General features: G+C 46.6%; 1 protein-coding gene across 1 annotated transcript in view; it reads right to left on the reverse strand.

Annotated features, from left to right (window-relative positions):
* MORN1 (MORN repeat containing 1) overlaps positions 1–21,463 on the reverse strand; it is a 2,351,913-nt gene extending 2,330,450 nt beyond the window's left edge. Inside the window, exon 1 of the mRNA XM_069610187.1 lies at positions 20,821–21,463. The gene's annotated coding sequence lies outside the window, so the exon portion shown is untranslated. The remainder of the gene's footprint in view (positions 1–20,820) is intronic.
* Between the last annotated feature and the right edge of the window lie 754 nt (positions 21,464–22,217).

The following is a 22,217-nucleotide window of genomic DNA, read 5'->3' on the forward strand; positions in this document are numbered from 1 at the left end:
CTAGACAACCTAGTTAACATGGAATTCATTGAAGAAGCATTCATCCATCGTTATTGCCAATAAACCGAGACAACTGAACTCCATTTGCATTTGTATTGATTTGCGCCTTCACAACAGGGCCATAAAGAGAGAAAGTCACACTGCCGCTTGACGATATTCTGGCAGACCTGCAAGGGGCCAAGTTCTTTATGAAGCTAGAGCTGAGGTCAGGGTATCACCAGCTGGTGTTGGACTCTGCCTCCCGTTATACCACCACATTCAACACCTGTTAAGATGGATTTCTGAACTCTGACCTGGTGGGCAGAGGTTCAAAAAGCCAGCCTAGTTTCTTGGAAAAGGGTAAACATATGGCCCTTTATAGGTAGAATATCGTGCAGTAGGTGGGATGAAGATTAACTCTTACACCAAATAATCAGACCAATTCAGGTAGACGGTAAAGTGCATTCTTTACTGTTTTATTATCAATTATCCAAATCAGGGAGTTGCAACGGACATCAATGGACGTCGCACAGCACATTTCTCAAAGCATTTCATAAAAAATGATACTTTTATAGCAAATGGCAAATAAGAAAAACCTACGGGGGTTGTGGTTGGCTCAAGGCGAACATCTAAGTATAGTTTCTGTAAGGGATCAGGTTGTAATTGGGTCTCTACAGTCAGGTGGATAACTCATGCCCACCCCCAGTGCAAGTCATCTTCTTTAGTAAATAGGTACAAGGTTCATCATTGGCTATCAAACTATAAGGCTCTTTGATATATGGCCTTCAATGATTGGTTGGCACGCTTGTGCCCTTCTCGAACATTCGGCTCACTAGCAGCACATAAGCTTGCACACCAAGTGTCAGGGAGTGGACTTGACCATGTCCCCCAACCCAATTAGCCCAACATCTCTCATCATCCATGCCTTCTGCCATGCAGATTGTCTTTGAACTTGGCCTTGCAAAGTATCCCTGTTCCTGAGAATATATGGGAGTGTGAGCATGCGCTATCTTAAGTCTAGAGCTACATGCCCAACTTCTATTTCCATCCATAGCCCACTAGCATTTAATTGTATTAAATGAATAAACTTGGCACACATAGTGTTCTTCCTTTACACCTTAACAAGAAATGATTCAGCGTCTCCCGCTCACTGTTCTTCATGGACTGATAACCAGTTCTTGGCTGCTCCAGCCTTTGACACCAGGCCAGACAGTTCTTCTCGGCCTTTCCATGATCTCAGCTGGTTGCTTGCTGCGACACAGCCTTCGATCCTTCTTTCTCCGTGTGTCTGAGCTTACTAAATTGTGACACCGATATACAGCTACTATATAATGGTGGCACTGCATGCAGTCTATTCACTATGTATAGCCAGCTTCTAAGATTACTTAGTCTACTTGCATGGCTGCATCTGTACAGTTATTAAACGGCTTGCATTTTCTGCAGTGCTTTTCACACGTGCGATCCTTGTCTCATGTACAAACGTTTACTCAAGTCTTTACTCTGTCATCAGGTTCTATAAGGTCCATACACTCTCTTCTTCAGTTAGTCTTCTCAGTGCGATTCGCATGCTTCTTGCGACGTCATCAACTTCTCTTTCTCTCATTGTCATATTCCTTTGGGGATCTCTTCAAAGAGACTGTCATCTCTACGAGGATACATTCGGTATGGTTTTCTTAGTGGATACCTTTTCTCGAAGGCTCTCAGCGGAATAGTCAAAACCACTGGTGTCGTGCATGGCGCAATTTCTGGCTTCTAGCATATAGGAAGGATGGGGGCCAGACATCTTGCAGAGGCATTCGCATGCTCCTCTACAAGCCAGACCAGTCAAGGTAGCATTGGCGGCGGTCAAGACTAGATCTCAGGAGGGGCGAGGGTGATTAAGAGCCCACAATGAGCACATACAATAAAGGACACTACAAATTACTCTCAGTCGGGTGTATATCAAAAATACATATACATTTATTAAAGGCCTTTTAAATTAAACACAAGCAAAGATCAGCAGTAATACTTAAACCAACACAACACTACTATAGACATATATATAGATACCAAATGGCATAAAGGAATGGCACACAGTAAGGTTCCACAACCTGTAAGGAATGGGAGCAAACAGTGCCAATATACTTTAGGCAGTCCTTCGCTTTATGAACCCTAACAGAAAGGCAGTTCAGTCCCTAAGAAGAGTGGAGCCTTATGCTCAAAAGTACTTTCAGATGCAGATGCATGCAATCGTGCGGTTGGGCAAAAACAGGGTCTCTTGCCGGGGCTGTAGCAGCTCAGGAAAGCAGGTCAGGCAGTGAAGAATAAGTTCCCACTTTTGGAGGAGGGTCTCCTCAAGAGGGCAGAACAGACTCAAAGAGTTGGGAATAGCTCGGTAGCACAGGCTACCTTGATAAAGGCGAGTGGCCCTCAGGGGATACTCATGCATAAAAATGGATGGATGAGCTAGGGGCCACCGGTAAGGGTTGCAGGTACTCGCCACCCAAGGTGCACTCTGGACCAAATTTCAGCAGTCGAGTCCACTTCGATTACGGGTTCAAATGCTGCGATTGTGCGGCTCTGTGGCTTTCAGCGGCTGAGTTCCATGGTTGATTCTGTGGCGGGACAGTCACAATTTCTCCTCTCTTGGCGATTTCACTACAACTCGTCTCAGAGCAGAAGGGGCACAGCAACAGTGCACCCACGAAGTTCGGTAACATGGCTGGGCGACACAGTGACCGCGTGCACTCGGGTTCAAGTGTACTCTCCTAATTCCAGACCTAAGCTGCCTAGTTGTACGAAACTCTGCTTATGATCTTACCCAGTGCTTATGATCTCCAAAGTCTCAAGTGTCAACTCGAGACGGCGGCGGTTCCAGAGCAAAGGTCCTGCACAAGCTGGTCAGTTCACTGGTTCGCCCAGGAACACTTCCGAAAAGGCTCACTTGCAGTTTAAGCTGGAGGGGTTGAAGCGCCTTTGCAGACCTTCTAAGTTCGATCAGAGGTGTCCTGCAGGACAACAGCGGGCTCAGGGTGCCAAATCTTCCAGTGGGTCACCAGCAGTTCCTCGACTCAGTTTTTTAGTTTCAGGATGCTTGCATCCTATTCTAGGTTCAATGAGAACTCAAGAAAGCGACCTGTTATTGGTGTTTGGACCCTTCTCTTATCCAGAATCTTCTTTGCGCCAAAATGAAGAGGACCCAATGAAAGACCTGCTCACATACAGTAATGCCAGACGTGAACCAATCACGGACCACAGTGGTCCAAGTCATTCCCAGCACACCAGACTCTCTGGCACCTAGGATGTGTATTGAAACTAGACAGTCCAGCCCACATCCTAACACCGCACACACAAGGCATGCAGAAGCCGGTGAAAGCTTGGCATTTCGCAGAAGAATGCATGACCAAATAAGGACTGACCTGCGTCTGCTCGACCTGGGGAAGGCAATTTGACAAGATGGGGTTAAAAATATATGAAAAATAACAGCTGCCACCAGCTCTGTCCAAGGCACATTTGTGCTTCTACCAGAAAATCCTTTCAGGGTGTTTAGGGATTTAAAAATGAAAGGAAGACCCCATCACACTGCACTGTAAGGTACTTTGTGCACTGGTAACATGTTGCAAAGAACCTGCAACAAAGTGAAAGACTAAGAGAAAAAAAGTCTCCCAGTACTGACTGTCTTTAAGGGCATGTCAGTTTCCCCATAACAAAGTGAGCGAAAACCCAGCAGAGTGCAGCAGAAGGCTGGGCTCCACTGGCAAAGGTCAGGCTAGGATGGTCAGACAACAGCAAAGGTCAGGCTAGGATGGTCAGACAACAGCAAAAAGTTGGGGGGTTCACAACTGGAGGGAAAATTACACATAAATGGAAATCTATCCTAACACCACACACAGAGAACTATACCGATATAAGTGCCTTAACTTTGGCATATCCTCTGCAGCAGAGGTCTTTCAAAATATTATCTGTGGTGCTTTTGCTGGTCTGAAAGGAGCAATCAATATCAGTAACGATAGCATGGTATATTCAAGCTATGAGCAAAACGATTTGGAAAGGCTAGCGAAGGTGCAAGGTCGTATCCAACAACTCAGACTCACTTTGTTTGCACAGGGACAAATGTGCATTTCTGCAAAGGAAAATCAATTTTTTCAGGTTCGTATTACAAGAAGATGGCATATCTCCAGACCCTGAGAAGGTCAAGGACATCCAAATGGCGTGACCACCCTCGAACGCCTCAGAAGTACACAGTTTCCTGGGTATGGTTACCTACTGCGAGAGGTTCATTCGTAATTTGGCCACCTTTTCGGAACCTCTTTGAAATCTCACCAAAAAAGAGGGGAGCTGGAAATGGACTACCTTAGAGCAAAATGCTTTTGAAGACATTAAGACTGCACTCACAGCAGGGGACACCATGGCATTCTTCAACTCAAACAATAAATCAGAAATACTCGTGGATGACAGTCCTTTTGGTCGTGTGACAGTACTGTCACAGCCGGATGGGACAGGGGTTGCCCATTCGGTTGTCTTCGCAAGCAGAGCTCTCTCGAGCATGAGCAGCAGTATTCACTGATTGAGCATGAGGTGCTAGCTGGGCTGTGGGGCTGCAGGCATTTTCATCTCTATGTGTATGGCAAATCACCGACCGTGGTCACTGACCACAAGCCTCTCATTCCAATCATGGTTGATTCGTCCTCCAAACCCCCGGTGAGAATAGAAAGGTGGCTGCTGGCTCTGCAGGACTATGACCTCGAGCTGGTGTATTGCCCAGGGAATGCCAATGCAGCAGACTACATATCCCGACATGAGTCAAGGTCTCAGGAGGAGGACGGTACAGAACGTGAGGTTAAAGGGTTCCTGCACACTTTGTCAGAGCCATCCACCCCCATATTTATGTCACTTGAAGATATTCAAGAGATGTAAGCCAACGGCGAATGCTTCCGACTGCTGAAATCAGATGGAACCAGCGGTGGGTGGAACCATGTCCTCGACAAGTTAAATGGGCGCACACAGGACGCAAAGAGAGTTCTGGAGCAAATGTGGCATGTGCCGTCCGAACTGGCATTCCTTGATAGCGGACCGGTGCTGAGAGGATCAAGAATGGTAATTCCCTACAGCATATCACGTGCGCTGGAGCTGGCCCACAGAGAACATCAAGAAGTGGCAAAAACAAAAGCTGAACTGAGAACGAAGGTCTGGTTTCCCAGCCTAGAAGAGAAAGTAGAAACATTTGTACATAGCTGTGTGTGGTGTCAGACAGCATTGCCCCACCAGAGGGAACCATACATAGAGTCTATGGTCCAAAGCAATGTCCCCTGGGGCACAGTGCAGATGGATTTTGGATCTACTTGCCGGGAAACCCGTTTCCTACTACCAGTGGACCAGTGGTCAAGATACACGGAGGTGGAGTTTGTGGAGTCCACCTCCCTAGAAAATGTAGTACCTATTCTCGAGAAGGTATTCGCCACTCACGGTCTCCTGGTCCGGATGAAGTGTGCACAGATAATGGCCCGCCATTTCAGAGCAGAGGGTTCTCAGAATACCTCATTGATTAGGGGTACGCCACTCGAAGATAACGCTGGCTTGCCCTGAGTGAATGAGTAGCAGAGATGATGATGCAGACGCTCAACAAAATGTTATGCATCGCGATTGGACAAGGGAAGTGCGAGCGACAAGCCCTGTACCAATTCTTGTTAAAATATCGCACTACTCCCCACTGCTCGACTGGGGTGCCACCAGAAGAGGCCCTCTTCCAGCGATGCCCAAGGGGACTGCTACCTGATCATTCCAGTCGCATCCCAGTGGTGATCAATGAAGAACTGTTACTCGAGCGGAGCAGTAGAGCTAATGAAAGGGAAAGCATCAGGAGAGGCCTTCGTGATCACCACTTGGAGGTAAGAGACATGGTACTAGTACATACCAGGTACCCAAAAGGAAAGATGGACTTACCCCATGAGCCTAACCCGATGAAAGTAGTAAACACAAGAGGATACATGATCACAGCCTCTGATACAGGACTACAGTGACTAGGAATGCAAGTTTATTCCGGCAAGTGGCGGTTCGACAGGAGAACGGAGCAGAGAACATATGTAGGATCATCAAGCCGCTGTATCCCCACCGTGGCCGGTACTCGAGAGGGAAGGATCAGATGTGGAGGAGCCTGTGCTCAGCGACAACGAGAATGGTGCAGCGGATCAAGGTGGTGACATGCCTCAGGAAGAGGAAGAAAGGGAAATTGATAAGCGCTAGCCAGTGAGAGTTTGCAGCAGGCCACCAGGGTATCTGAAAGACTTTGTGGTCAACACTCCCTGATGTGCACGTTAGAACTATGGCACAGCTGGTCAGTTTCAGCAAAAGTAAAGTTATACTTGTTTATGCGTTATGGCCCCATGTGTAACTGTTATGGTCATGTGTTATTTATGTAAAAGGAGGAGTGTGGTGTATGTCCCTTTAATGATCGTTACGTTTGAAATCACAAGGTTTAGTTAAAAAAGAGGGACCACCCGTGCTGCGCAGTTAGTCAGCATGGGGACCCATAGAGCAACACATCTCTGTCTCTGTGTCCTGTAAGGAACTCATGGTGGCCACAGTAAAGACAGACACAAGTGATCACAGTTCAGGGGCGTTTATTAAACTGTATGCAGGATGGAAAAACCCCTAATCTAAACCTAAATATAAGATGGGAGCAAGCTTCGGCCATCAAATAATAAGAATACAGTCCTAGTGGTATCGTGTCAAATAAAAGGGGCCTGTACTAAAACAAAATTATTGCCAATCCTTACAACTAATACAAAAAAGGTGTGGGATAGTTTTCAAGAAAAGAAAGACGTGTTCACAAATAATATGTCAGGATGCAGTATCCTGGATCTGCCGCCCCCACGTCTTTAGCACGGGATAGGGTGGGACTTCTGAGCACACTTCTCAAGTTTTCCCCAGCACGAGACGACAGTTCCGGTTTGACTTATCAGGATCCTCGACGGTCATGTCTCTTTTCAACAAAAAGTCTCTTGCCTTTGAGGATTGGAAAAATAACAAACAAATGAAAGTTCTTTTAAACTGGTACTTGGGAAGGTGATTCTTCACCCCCAGATCGCCCTCTTCTGGGCGCAGACCCCTCTCAATTCTCAGCCTCCCTCCATCGTGTTCACTATGGCTTATCTGGTTCACGAATCTCAATGGGCCTCATTACGAGTCCGGCGGTAACCGAGCCGGAAAATCTGGCAGGTTACCGCCGGACCCGTATTACCATTCCGCCTACGTGATTCATGGAATCACCAGGGCATTACGACCCCGGTGACCCGGAAATTCCAGAGGCGGAATTGTGTAAGTCCCCATTCCCATGGAGCCCCATAGGACTCCATGGGGATGGGGACAATGGAAACACCGGTTCCGTCTGTGACAGAGCCGTTGTGTCCATGTCCGCCTGCAGGTGGGTGGTGTTAAACACGCCAGGTCAGACCTGGCGGGAGTGACACCTCCCGCCTGCAGGACTCTTAATCAGCCGGTCCGGAAAGAACGGTGGCGGCGGTTTCACCACCATCGTTCTTTCCGGACCGGCAGGGTCGTAATGAGGCCCCAATATCTTTTTAAACAGTTCCACTGGACATCCCTCTGCGAGGTTCACCCTTGTCAACACACTGTATCTTGGGACTTTAGACTTTGCCCCCTCTGCGTTAGCATCTCTCCGATGGGTTCACTCTGGCCATATTTTGCCACACAGTTCACTATGGGACTTTTAGACTTCGTCCTTTTTCATTAGCATCCCTATGCCGGGTTCACTTTTGCCAACTTCACATTCACATTTGCTTTCAATGTCTGCGGGATTCACTTCCCTTGGTTTCTCACGATGCAGGATTCACTTCCCTTGCTTTATCTACAGTTTTTAGGTCAAAGGCTTTCGACTGTACAGGTATTTTGCTAGACCTCCCGTATGACCACTTTGACCTGTCTTGGCGGCTCTCCTACGGCCTTCTAGTATCTGTAGTTTCATTTATATGGGATAAACCAGGGTTTCTCGTGACAGCACCCACGTGGTGTCAGTCCCCTCTGCAGCTGGTCTTACTTTCACAATTTTACAGTTCTTTGAGCTTCTCTCAATATGGCACTTTTCGCCTTTCATTCAACACAGCCTGGTTCTTATTGGTTCTCCCTTCGACTCACCGGCTGTGATGAACCACTTGGCTTTACTTCTATCTGGATTCAAGGCTGGTACCACAGTAGCCGGACTTTGCTTTGCTACGGCTTATCAGTGTAGGCATGCCTCATGTACCGTTGACATCTGCTGCAAGACTGTATAGCTATTGTTCTCAGACTTATGTTCTCTTCCTTGAAGGTTTTGCGGGTTAGGGTCACAAAGGGCAAGATTGCTTCTCTCCTTGGCACCCTCTCGATTCCCGCCGCCTTTCTCCTTCTAGTGAAATGGCAGGATTGATTAGCTGTCTCGTTGTGCGGTCTGCCTTGCTCGTACTGTGCTCTCTTGCTCCACCTTTTATCCTTGTGGGGAAGGGAAAGGGCCGTCAGGTGTGTGTGATTCTGGTCAATTGCCTGGCTTTGCCTGACCCTTGTATTGGGAAATGTCAGGTAAACGGCTCTGGTGTTAGTCTGTTCTCTTGCGTGTTGTGTGAAAAGTGTTTGTGTTGGGAAAGGGGGGCAGTGTTTTTTAATTTCCTATATGGTAGGATGGGGAAAAGGTGTTGAAAGAAGGGCGATACCGCGTTGCACCCATCAGTGTCCCACTCCCAACCCCTGAGCACTCCCCATCCAGGTGATCCTCCCTGGTCCACCCCCAGGAACTGCATCCAATAGCGATGGCCATGTCCTGGCCACCTGGATGACAGATCCCCAGCGACAAACTAAGGAGACACCTTCAGGTTTCTCACAGGCCTCATTATGGCGGTGGGGAGGGCCAACCGTGGACCGGGCCATCCCTCACCACACCAATCAGTTCTATTCAAACATGGACACCTGTATTGCAGTAGATGCCAACACATATGTTGTAGGCAGTGCCCTGATGCAGAAGCGGAAAGGCATGGACAATACAATGGCCTCTGCATACAAACTGCTCTCTCAGCCAGAACCAAACTATTATGTGATTGAAAAGGAGATGTTGTCCTGTGAGCGAGCCACAGCATGCTTTGGAATGTACACAAAGGTTTGGAAGTTCATTTTACTGACTGACCACACACCACTAGTGCACATGCTCAGCCCTGGTGGCACTACGATTCTACCCAGAGGTTAACAGGAATAGCAGCCACATTTCAAGAACATTTCTTTAACATTGAACACCTTGAACATGTACCAGGGTGAAGGAATAGATAAGTAGACTGCTTCTCCCGCCTACTATGTGAGGCAAAGAAACCAACTACAGTAGTAGAAGGCAAGTGCATAAAGCCTCGTTAGAATTTGTGAAGGCAAGGGGAAGATGGCAAAACAACAGGTGATGGCTGGAAGGTTTAGAATTAATCTTAACCTCTGGCAGCACTCTGGGCAAGTGGAAGAAGGCCATGGTAAAAGAATAGACTCATGACTCCTTGACCTGCATTCAACTGCTATGGTGTCAGCTGCTCCTTACCTACAACAGGACCAGACAATGGAGAAGTTTGCTACAGTCCTAGTCCACTGCATGATGTCTTTCAAAAGGCATCTCACTCTCAGACATTCGTGGCCATACAAGACTACCGTTCCTGACACTTCTGAGCTCCTTTGGCACTTAAGCAATGATTCTTTGTAAATTTGTTATCCATTTTGAAATGTTACGGTACATCATAATACATTCTCAAAAATCGTGAAATAACAAACACTGTAACCTCACCAACCAACCACCTAGCCCCTCCTAACCCTACGTGCTGGTGCCCAAGCTCACAGTAAGAAAATAACGTGGTCAACGATCCCCCTAATCATATCATGATTGGTAACCTTCAAGAATCTATCAGACCAACTACCCGGCCCACCATAATAGCCATATATTTTCCTTGGAAGGGGAGCGGCCAGCCTCACCCATCCCATGTCCCTACCATGGCGATTGTCCTTGCGTAATTACCCTATTTGGCCCCCTGCTCTGTAGTTGCACAAACATCTCCACCACTCTCCCTCCCATGAGGAATGAACATTGTGTAGTGTAGCTGTAATATCTCCCATCAAATATAACTCCCTGTCCTTGGACACCCATTCCCTCTACGAATGCACATTTGTATTCTTACATCCAATAACTAGTCACACCCTCCAATCCACAAATAAAAAATGAGCCAAATACAGGAGAGGCCTCCCAGGATCCCTCGTCTTCTTCCAACCCAGAAAGCACCCGCATTGGTTCCAGTTGCTGCTCAATTCCTACTATTCCCTTAATCCAACGCAACACTTTTTTCAAGAAGGCCTGTACATTACTATAGGACCAACACATATGCCCGTAAAAGGCTCTGTGCCCACAGCCCCACCTACACATTGGATGCACAGTAGGGAGCATGTTTGATAACCTATGGAGTAACTTTATCACGTTCATCTAGTACTGGCAAGCTAACAATGTCTTAAACGCTCCTTTACACATTGCCCCCCACATATCTGTATCAACGTCCCTACCCACGTCTCACTCCCATTTCCGCCTAATGCAATCTGTGCTGCCACCCTTAACCATAAAGTGATGAAATCAAACCCCTATTTCCCCAGCATGTAACTAGAACTTTTTCTACCACTATTAACTCCTGCTGTACTTTATCCCTCCACTTTTCTGCCATCAGCACTCCTTTAAGCAGCAGTATAAAAACCCAGAGAGCTTGCCTTTACCCACTGCATCTTCCAGGTCCTGTATTGAGATATAAACCTTCTCTTAACCCAGAGTTGTCACACACGTTCCAACCCAGCCTCATACCAAGCTTGAAACCTCAACGGGTCAGGGAGCTGATCCCTCACTGGGGGGGGGCCCAAAGATGACTCAATGGAGACGGCCAGGTTGTGACCCCTCGCATTCCCGGATGCTGTCTCCTTTTATCCCACAACGTCCCAAGAATCCTGTGCTCCCTAACCCTTCTGGGGAGTTTACCCCTGGGCACCCACAACCATTCTCCTACCGTGACCGGTCGTAGCTGAAAATCTTCCAGGGATACCCGCTGCTTTTGTTCGTCCCCATGCAAGTGGGGAACGAATGCCCTCAACTGCGCTGCCCTATAGTATGTGGGGAAGTCTGGGAAACCAGCCCCTCCTCTTTGTTTTGGCAGGATGAGCGTACCAAAGGCCACCCTATGCCTCGTACCCTGCCATAGAAACCGCAACATGTTAGCCTTCACTTCCCTCAATGTCTCCATAGGTACCCTTGTCGGCAGGATTCGAAACAAGTAAAGAACCCTGGGAAGAACAGTCATCTTCAGAGCTTTCAGTCGTCCCTTCCAGGAAAGGGTCAGTTTCCCCCAATGCTCCATTTCTCCATATACTGTATCAAGTAAAGAGATGAAATTCACCTCAAATAACTCTTCAAGTGTTCTAGTCACCTTCACCACCAAATACTTGAGAGTCCCCAAGCGAATATCCAGTCCTAAGTGCTTCAAAGCTTCCAAATCTCTTCCCCCCTCATCACCCAATGGAAGGAGAACTGACTTTGAATTTTTAACTTTATATTCATCCAGTAGCCCAGATTCCTTAATCATGTCAAACACTGCTGAGACTGACACTTCCGAGTCTCTCAGGTGGAGGAACATGTGTTCCGCATAGTCCTATTTTGAACTCTTTATCACCTATACACAACCCCATGGTATCAAACAGTAAGAAAGACACAAGTGATCACAGTTCAAGGGTGTTTATTGAACTTCAATTGGGCTTGAAAAACACCCATCTGATCATAAATCTAAAGGTGTGAGCAAGCTACGACTATCAAATAATAATAACACAGTCCTAGTAGAGTCTTGTCAAAATAAAAGGGCCTATACTAATAAACCTATTGCCAAGCCTTACTTCTAAATACAAATAGTGTGGGAAACAATGTTATGCAAAGAAAAAGTGTTCAGGAAATGATAAGTCAGGATATTTGAGCCGTTGGCTTCCCTTCCCCATGCTCCCCATGTTTTCAGCACAGGACAAGGCGGCACACTCGAGCTAAGCACAGGCTCTGGCTTCTCTAGCACGAAGATGCAGTTCAGAACTTCAGCATCAGGGCCTTCTGTGCTGAAGTCTCTTTGCCATTCAAAGTCTCTTATTTCAGAGGGCCTGATGTGACACAATAAACATTACAGTTCCTTTCTTCTCAGGATTGTCACATGTACAACTTCTACTGTGATATACTGTTCACCCGGGTCCCCCTCCGCCAGTCTCAGACCCACTTTAATACAAAACCTTCGATTGGTCTCCCTCCACTGGGCTCGGGCCAAACTTATCTCATTTTCCAAGCTTTCTTTACTTCCTCAAAATCGAAGATTTTCGACTGTGTGCAGGATTTTGCTCAACCTGTTGCAGGACCGCTTTGATTCACAATTCTTTGTTCTGTTCTTGATATAACCCCTTTTAACTTTCCCTTATTTCACTTCTCAGCTGGATACCTTACAGAGACCTTCGATTGACCACCCAGGCGGTGCCGGACCACTCTGTCAACAGTATTGTGTCTTGCTTTTAAAGTTCAATCACTCATCAGCAGTTCAACTTTACTTGCGTCTTTTATCACATGCCTTTTAACAGTGTTTGTTCCAATGCTCACCATAGAATGTTGCTGCTTGCAACTGAACGTATGGTTCTTTAGTATCGTGCATGCGATGGATGGGGTTCGCAGAATAACTCTAAGTACAAATAATCAAACCAACTCAGGAAGATGGCAAAGGTTGTTGTTTTATTAACAATTATCTAAAACAGGGAAGTTACAATGGACATCAACAGACGTTCGCTCAGTTCTCAACAAATTTCCCATAAGACACCCTTATATGCAAATAATACGTCATACCATGTGACAAATAAAAAAACCTACAGCCGATCATAATTGGTTCAAGGGGAACATCTAAGTATACTTTCTATAAGCACTGGGAGTGTGATTGGTTGTCTGCTGTCAGGTGGACAACTTATGCCTACCTCTAAAACATGTCATCTTCACCAGCTTCAATACTGTTAAGTACACAGTATATCATTGGCTCTCAAACTATAAGGCCCTTCATTCTACAGCCCTCTACAATTGGTTGCCATGTTCGTGCCGTATTTGGAACATTCGGTTCACTTAGCAGCATGTAAGCTTATACCCAGGTGCCAGAAGGTGGACTTGACTTTACCTCCCTACCCAATTAGCCCAACATCTCTCATCACCCATGCCTTCTGCTATGCAGATTGTCTTTGACCTTGGCCATTCAAAGTATCCTTATCTGTGGGAATATATGGGAGAACAAAAGATAAGTGTCAAACTCTAGAGACACTCCCGTCCCCTGCACACCATCAAAGCTGAAAAAATCAGTCAAAGGGAATTCATAAAGGAGCAAAATATTACAATCCACTCATACCTCCAGTTCAGGGGCGGTCTATATGGCATCTTTGGACATCTCAGCCGCGTTTGACAGTGTCATCAGGCAGCGGCTATGGAATAAGCTTCTAAATTATGGGGTTCCCTGTCACATTGTAGGGCTTTTAGCACTTCTACACTCCAACACATCCTACATGGTACGGATTAAACAAGATGGTATGACCACTGATGCTATTAACACAGAGATAGGTGTCAAACAGGGATGCCAGCTGGTGGCTATCTTGTTTAATCTCTATATATGTGACATAGATAGGTTGTGGGATCAATTGGTGGTTTTTCCAGTAAAATTGGGGGACACTCGAATCAATTGGTTGGCCTTCGCTGATGACATCATTTTATGTGATCGTACTCCTTATGGGTTGCAGACCAAATTGAAACTTTCTATGTATATGCAAGGAGTAACAATCTTGCCATTAATGCTACCAAATCTAATATTATGGTTTTTGCTAACAGGAAAAAGGTATGTGGTATGTAGGTACACTTGGAGATTGAATGATATGGTGATTCAGCGTGTGCTAAAAACCAGGTATTTAGGTTACAATTTATGTGACTCTAACTCCCTGCCCATGTGGAAGACCACTCTGAATCAGAAAGCAACTCTGCTTATATCGCAGATGAAAGTTATATACTATAAATATGCAAAATTCTCTCTTAAACCCTTGTTTGAATTCTGCACCTTAAAGGTGGAAGCTTGTTACGCTCAACTGGCTCCCACAGAGACGTCGATCTGGACTGGAATGCTGCGATCTCCACCAATGTGACGCGTAGGGCCGAGATGACGGACTGGACTGGCCCACCTAGCTTCATTTGCTTGGCCCGTAGGAATATTCTTCTGCAAGTGGAGAAAGGGAATTAACCACCCGTGGAGTTGAGCGTAAATCCCCCCACCCCGTTGTTCTCCCCACTGATCACCTTGAATGTCCCCTCTTATAGTCTCACCTGATGATTTGAAAAGATGAGCTCTCCATCCTGCATTGAGCGCAGGGGCGCGTAGATAACCAGTTGCTTCACTGGCTCGAAGGAATTGGTGAGTTCCAGGACAATATGGACTCCGATATTCCCGGCAAGACGCCGTAAGTATGTAGTTCGTAAGAGTTCAAATGCCTGACTTTCACTATTGTCCGATTCCTTGCAGGTTGCAGCTTGACCTTACTGAAGAGTTCCTCGTGGCAACCGGTAATGTTCTGGTAAGGATTTGTATTATCCAACACAGTTCGATCAAGTAATGTCCATATGTAACCTGTTGCTTTCTCCCTTATTCAGGCGCTGAGAGAAAGTATGAAGTTTCGGGGAATAATGCCCTCGGCGGTAAAATCAGGTAAGTCTTTTGTGCTGAGGAGGGATCCCCTTGTTAGTCCCTTGTTTCACCTTGCTGTCCTTTTGTTAACCCTTAGGGGCTGGGGTTCAGCTAGGATGCAGTGGAAGCTGCGCCGACCCGTGAAGAAGAATAGCACCCCCGGTGGTAAAATCAGGTAAGTCTATGGGGGGTATTCCTCTGTGTATTCCCTTGGCTCACCTTGCTGTTCTTGTCCTCTCCTTAGGTGCCGGAGTGTGGCGGGAACATGCAGGAGGATGCAGTGAAATGTGAAGATGCTGCGAAGGCCGGTGAGTTCAGCGCGGCGCTGCAGCAGGCGAGGCGTCGCGCATAAAATAACTTCTTTCTTCCAGCTCAAAGGTGCGATGAATCGGGAATTCAGGTAAGGATCAAAGGTATTGCTCTTGTTCTAACCTTTTCTCCTTCTTTCTCCCTTTTTCTAGGAGCTACAAACTCGAGGCGGGCGTGGCAGAAGACTAGATGCAGACTTGCAGGCACGGTGAGCGTTACGCTGCTGGATGCAGAATAACGCGAAGCGTGTGCTGCTCTTCGGGCGTGGTTTAAATAGCCTCCAAAGTAGTCCCAGGTAAGTATTCCTCCCCAGCCCCACCCGAGTAAAAAAATAGTCCCTAGGTAAAATAGTCCCTTCCAGGCCTCTTTTGGCTTGGAGCTCTTGCAGCATGGTCTGCATCAGGTAAGTTTGCAGCATGGTCTGCATCAGGTAAGTTTTAATCTATGAGCCTGGCGCCTATGGCACCAGGACTGACTCTCCATATGAGCCTGGTGCCATAGGCGCCAGGACTGCACCCAAATAGCCCCTAGCAGGGGTTGTTGGGCTTGCTTGGGGTAACTTGATGCCTGCTTCCAGGGTTGCTGGACTTGGTCTGGGTCCCCAGGGGTAGGCATCATGACAGCACTCCCCCCCAAGGCTCCTCCTAAAGTCGTTCTTCCCTGTGGTTTCGGTTTGTCTGGGAAATTTCGGTGGAATTTTTTCACCAATCGGGGTGCATGAACATGGTCACTAGGTTCCCATGACCTTTCCTGTGGTCCGTAATCTTTCCAGTCGATTAAATACATTTTTTTTTACTTTATCAGCTTGGAGTCCAGGATGTTCTTAACTTCAAATTCAGGTTCTCCGTCTACAAGGATGGGGTCTGGTGGCTTGGTTAGTCTTGTCTCTGGTTGTACTGGCTTCAAAAGTGACACATGAAAGACGGGATGAATTTGCATATTAGCAGGTAAGTCCAACTTGACAGCCACCGTGTTGATAATGGCCTTAATAGAGTAAGGTCCCAAATATCTGGGGTTAAAGGTCCGTGTCCCCTTTAGAGGTATATGTTTTGTGGCTAACCATACTTGGTCCCCTATTTGGTATTGTGGAGAATCACTTCTATGCCGATCAGCATCTTTCCTGTATTTTTCTTTCGCCTGTTTTAAATGTGTAGTTGCTTCCTTAAAGGCTTGTGTAATCATAGCGTGCAGATGGTCCACTGCGGGCATTTCTAAGTGTTGGGGTGAGTCAAGGTCTGAGCTTCGAGGATGGTGCCCATATAAGGTATAAAAGGGGCTTTGTCTAGTTCCAGAGTGTACTGAATTATTGTATGCATATTCGGCGATCCAAAGAATGTCTTTCCAATTACTCTCCGTCTGATGTAACATACAACGCAGGTATTGTTCGAGAGTCTGGTTGGTCCTCTCCATTTGACCATCGGTCTGGGGGTGGTGACTGGTCGATAACCTCACATCGATTTGCGCCAATTGACAGCATTTTTTCCAAAAATGTGAAATGAAATGACTGCCCCGGTCAGAGACCAATACGGACGGAAATCCATGTATGCGAACAATGTTTTTGAGGAACTCTTGGCCAGGATTGAAGCAGAAGGTAATCCCTTTAAAGGAATAAAGTGGGCCATCTTGGAAAAAAGATCCACAATAACTAGAATGGTGTTAAATCCATTGCATGGGGGTAGATCAGTAATAAAGTCTAACGATAAGGTGTACCATGGTGTAGGCGGAATGTCTAAAGGTTGTAAGAGTCCAGCTGTTTTTTTCTTTTGACTTTTGTTTTGGGCGCAAATGCCACAAGACATCACAAATGATTTATTATCCTTTCGCCAGGTGGGGCACCAGAATTGTCTTTTAATTTTAGCTTCAGTTTTTGCAATATCTGGGTGCCCCTCCATTAGGGTATCATGATAACGGGAAATGACTAGCTCTTTTAGTTCCTTGTGTGGCAGAAATAACCGTCCTTGGTAATAAGGCAGATCATTGGTGACAGAGTAGTCCGGGACTTTCTTTACCCAGTCCTGCAAGGCTGTGGAATGAAAGAGTTGCTGGATCTTTACCTGAATGTCCTCTAGGGTCTGTAGAGTAGTTATGCCAAGAATCCTTTGTTCGGGAATTATAGGTACTGGTTCAGGGTTCACTTCTGCCTCTCCCATCCCTATTCGGGATAAGGCGTCTGCTTTACCATTCTTACAACCTGGTCGATAGGTTATCACGAAATCGAAATCGGCAAAGAACAATGCCCATCGGAGTTGACGTGACGATTGGGCCTTCGCTGTCTTTAAATACTGTAAGTTCCGGCGATCGGTGATCACAGTAATGGTATGCCTGGCACCGAGAAGATAGTGCCGCCAAGCCTTGAAGGCGGATTTAATGGCTCATAACACCTTATCGGTAACCGCATAGTTTAACTCAGGTGCCGAGAACTTTCTGGACCAAAACGCTACTGGGTGAAGCTGGCCAGTTTCAAGGTCCTTTAACCCCTCTGATTTGCATGGGTTCTGAAGCCTCTGCTCTTTTGGGGTTAGCGTGGGTTTTGACCAACACCCTGTTCTCAAACTTGGCTCGATCAGCCTTTCTGTGCTGAAGTCTATGATCTAACTGGACCACTAAGTCTATATATTCAGCACAGTCTTGAGGTGGGTTCACGACTTGAGCCAAGACATCCTTGAGTTCTCCTCGAAGCCCTCAATGAAATAACGTGATTCGTTTTACCTCAGGCCATCCAGTTTCCACTATCAACCTATTAAAGGTCGCGATGTAAGATAGAAGGTCCTGGTTACCCTGTCGTAGGGACAAAAGATCGTTATCCAGGGCCTGTCCTTGGGAGTGCCGGGCAAATAGTCTTTCCATGCTCGTTTGAAAGGCCTGAAAATCCCGAAGAATTGGGTCATCCTGAGTAACTAGTGGAATTGACCAATCAGCTGCACTGCCGCTGAGATATGACAATACAAAGGCTACCTTGGCTTGATCGTTTGGGAAGGCTCCAGGTCTGCATAAAAAGTGCAAGCGGCATTGGTTCATAAACACAGCAAACCTTTTGGGATCTCCAGCGAAGCGTTCGGGTGGAGCTAATGGAATATTTCCAGGTAGGTTTATTTGCACAGGGTTACTCGATAACACAGGAGCTGGATTTCCCCTGGAACCAGGTAGGGGTGCTTGTCCAGCCTGGCTTTGCAATAGTTGCCTAGCAAGGTCATCAGTTTGCTCCTTTGACAAAATCAGTACCCTCCTAAGGGCGGAATGCACTTCAGCCCTCAGTTGCCCTAGTAATTGGGCCAATTGGTCAGTCTCTGAGGTATCCATAACGCCCGGGTGGGAATTTGTAGGTAGGTTTCGCGTTCTGTTACGCTCACCTTGCTCCCACAGAGGCGTCGATCTGGACTGGACTGCTGCGATCTCCACCAATGTGACGCGTAGGGCCGAGATGACGGACTGGACTGGCCCACCTAGCTTTGTTTGCTTGGCCCGTAGGAATATTCTTCTGCAAGTGGAGAAAGGGAATTAACCACCCGTGGAGTTGAGTGTAAATCCCCCCACCCCGTTGTTCTCCTCACTGATCACCTTGGATGTCCCCTCTTATAGTCTCACCTGATGATTTGAAAAGATGAGCTCTCCATCCTGCATTGAGCGCAGGGGCGCGTAGATAACCAGTTGCTTCACTGGCTCGAAGGAATTGGTGAGTTCCAGGACAATATTGACTCCGATATTCCCGGCAAGATGCCGTAAGTAGGTAGTTCGTAAGAGTTCAAATGCCTGACTTTCACTCTTGTCCGATTCCTTACAGGTTGCAGCTTGACCTTACTGAAGAGTTCCTCGTGGGAACCAGTAATGTTCTGGTAAGGATTTGTATTATCCAACACAGTTTGATAAAGTAATGTCCATATGTAACCTGTTGCTTTCTCCCTTATTCAGGCGCTGAGAGAAAGTATGAAGTCTCGGGGAATAATACCTCCGGCGGTAAAATCAGGTAAGTCTTTTGTGGTGAGGAGGGTTCCCCTTGTTAGTCCCTTGTTTCACCTTGCTGTCCTTTTGTTTCCCCTTAGGGGCCAGGGTTCGGCTAGGATGCAGTGGAAGCTGCGCCGACCCGTGAAGAAGAGTAGTACCCCCGGTGGTAAAATCAGGTAAGTCTATGGGGGTATTCCTCTGTGTATTCCCTTGGCTCACCTTGCTGTTTTTGTCTTCTCCTTAGGTGCCGGAGTCGGGCGGGAACATGCAGGAGGATGCAGTGAAATGTGAAGATGCTGCGAAGGTCGGTGAGTTCAGCGCGGCGCTGCAGCAGGCGAGGCGACGCGCATAAAATAACTTCTTTCTTCCAGCTCAAAGGTGCGATGAATCGGGAATTCAGGTAAGGATCAAAGGTATTGCTCTTGTTCTAACCTTTTCTCCTTCTTTCTCCCTTTTTCTAGGAGCTCCAAACTCCAGGCGGGCGTGGCAGAAGACTGGATGCAGACTTGCAGGCACAGTGAGCGTTATGCTGCTGGATGCAGAATAACACGAAGTGTGTGCTGCTCTTCGGGCGTGGTTTAAATAGCCTCCAAAGTAGTCCTAGGTAAGTATTCCTCCCCAGCCCCACCCGAGTAAAAAATAGTCCCTAGGTAAAATAGTCCCTTCCAAGCCTCTTTTGACTTGGAGCTCTTGCAGCATGGTCTGCATCAGGTAAGTTTGCAGCATGGTCTGCATCAGGTAAATTTTAATCTATGAGCCTGGCGCCTATGGCGCCAGGACTGACTCTCCATATGAGCCTGGCGCCATAGGCGCCAGGACTGCACCCAAATAGCCCCTAGCAGGGGTTGTTGGGCTTGCTTGGGGTAACTTGATGCCTGCTTCCGGGGTTGCTGGACTTGGTCTGGGTCCCCAGGGGTAGGCATCATGACAAAGCTGTTCTATTGTATGGACTAGATTTGTGTATTTTGGATCTTACAAAGATACTGAACAGGTTGCAAGGAAAAATATGGAAAGCCGTATTGGGCTTAGCTAAATCAGTACCCAATTGAATTATAATGCATGAATTTGGGCTAAATTCGCTGGCTTCGAAATTTTGGTGGCGTAAGTTAACGAATTATAGCAAAATGCTGTATCCCCCTCCTAATTCTCTGTACCAAGATTTCTATTGTATGGATATGAAGCAAAACCCAATATCAATCAAACGACATACTAAAATAATGGAAGAGCTATTACTAAATATGCCATGGATCATAAAGAATTATATGAACGTCAGAATGTGGTAAAAAGGAAATTTTTCAAAATGGACTGGATAAACATATCAATGCAAAATAAAAATCTTACAATGATCGCTATTACTTCTTTAACAAACAATCGCCTAGATTGCAATATTTACTTATCTTTCCCTGTCCTAAAGCAAGAAATCTGTAGTTGAGATTTAAATTAAATCTGATACATATGGGAGAAAGAACTAAGTACTGGACAGATGCTTCTAATCTCGGAGAAGGAGTGTGTTGTAGATTCTGTGGTAACAAAGATAGCCCTGAGTCGCTTAAACACCTGGTTATATATTGCAGTCAGCTCGAAAACATTAGAAGTTTTCACTTGAGTACATTTTACAACAGCACTTTGGTTCTGTCGACAGAGTTGCTATGATCACAATGCATGTGGGGGAAATCGCAGATGCTGATACATGCTCTATAACGCATTATTACTCCATAATTAGATGTGGAAGTGTAAAATCAACTTCAGTTGGTAAAATATAATAATCATATAATATCAGGTTTGTCGGTTATATCAGCTTCTAAGTCACTAAGCACTATTGTGTCCCCTTCCTCCTCACCTGATTCTTCAGTTGAATCCTGCAGTTTCTTGCTCCTCCTTCTCCGATTCGGCTTCTTCTTGGTGAAGAGATATGGCCTTCCCTGGACGGAAGCCACAATGTCACCATATTAAATTGGGCAGACACTGGACCCCGACATGAGAACGCCGGAATAAGAGGAAAAAGCTTGTACCCTAAAAAAACCTCTTGTTGGAACTGGTGGTAAGTGGTAGTCCGATGACGTGCAAAGCCGCAGGAGACTTTCATTAGGCAGCACAGTCAAAGTCCAACAAACTCGGCAAAGGTACAGGTTGGAAACTCTGAGGGCGAGGTAATCACTATCCGTAAAAAGCCTGGAATGTCCAGGAAGAGGGAGAGATCCTTGCCCCAGTGGAAAGCGGTAGAGGAGCGTAGCAGCAGGAGCAGGAATAGAAAAGGTAAGAATGGAAAAGAAAAGCAAACGAGTGCTGGAAGATACTGTGGACAGCAGGAGTACCGAGCTGCTAAAAGGACGCGAGAGTAAGCAGTAGAAACCAGGAGAGGAACAGAGCGGAAAGCAAGGCACTGAGGGACCTTGCAAGGCATTGAAAGAAACGGGTAGAAGTTGCAGTAGGAAAAGAGGAAAACTAGCATCAGAACCTAAAGCTAGGTAGCGACAGGGTTGCAACGCGAAAACGAAAGTAGGAGGTGGGGCTAATTACCCGTGAGTGAGAGGAAAGACAAAAAGGCTAGCCCGATGAGCGGGGCTGCATGAACAATGCAATGGAACAATCTAATGGCGGCAAAGCCTCCACCTGTTCCGTAAGCGCCAGGGTGGCAGGTACGTGACGTATAACCACACAATAAAAATCTAAAATAGAGAGTTAGAAAGGTATCAGTCCATCTGTAGGGCCAGTCACTCTGGAGCATTTGCGTGTAATGCAATGTAAATTATTTCTCAAGAGAATACTCCAATAAAGAGTGTAAGGTGTTCTGTTTATGAAATCTAACTGGATAGATAATGCAGCAGAATATACCTGGGCCCTCATTCCGAGTTTGGAGGTAAGTAACGCTCCTTATCGGCATGGCGTAAATAGTGTGTTCGGGCAGTCATCAGTCCACTAATAGAGGACTATTACGACTTTGCGGGCACAAGCTTTACGCCATGCTGGTAAGGTCATTAGCGCCATGCCGTTAAAGGAACCTAAAATGCCCTTAGCGGCATCAAGCATAGCGCAGATAACACTACCGACAAGGTCCAATGCGGCATTAGCGGTGACTGTTATTAGCGGTGACCGCTAATAATGGTCACTGCTATTAACGGTCACCGCTAATAAGCGGAACTGGAAGTAGCGTCATCGCACAGGAACGGAAAGGAGCACGGCGGCCATCTTTAAAAACACAATCCATTGCCACCCTCACCACACAGGACCCCTCGG

This window comes from Ambystoma mexicanum, chromosome 8 (assembly GCF_040938575.1).
Source record: "Ambystoma mexicanum isolate Mex_15411 chromosome 8, UKY_AmexF1_1, whole genome shotgun sequence".
Classification (NCBI taxonomy): domain Eukaryota; kingdom Metazoa; phylum Chordata; class Amphibia; order Caudata; family Ambystomatidae; genus Ambystoma; species Ambystoma mexicanum.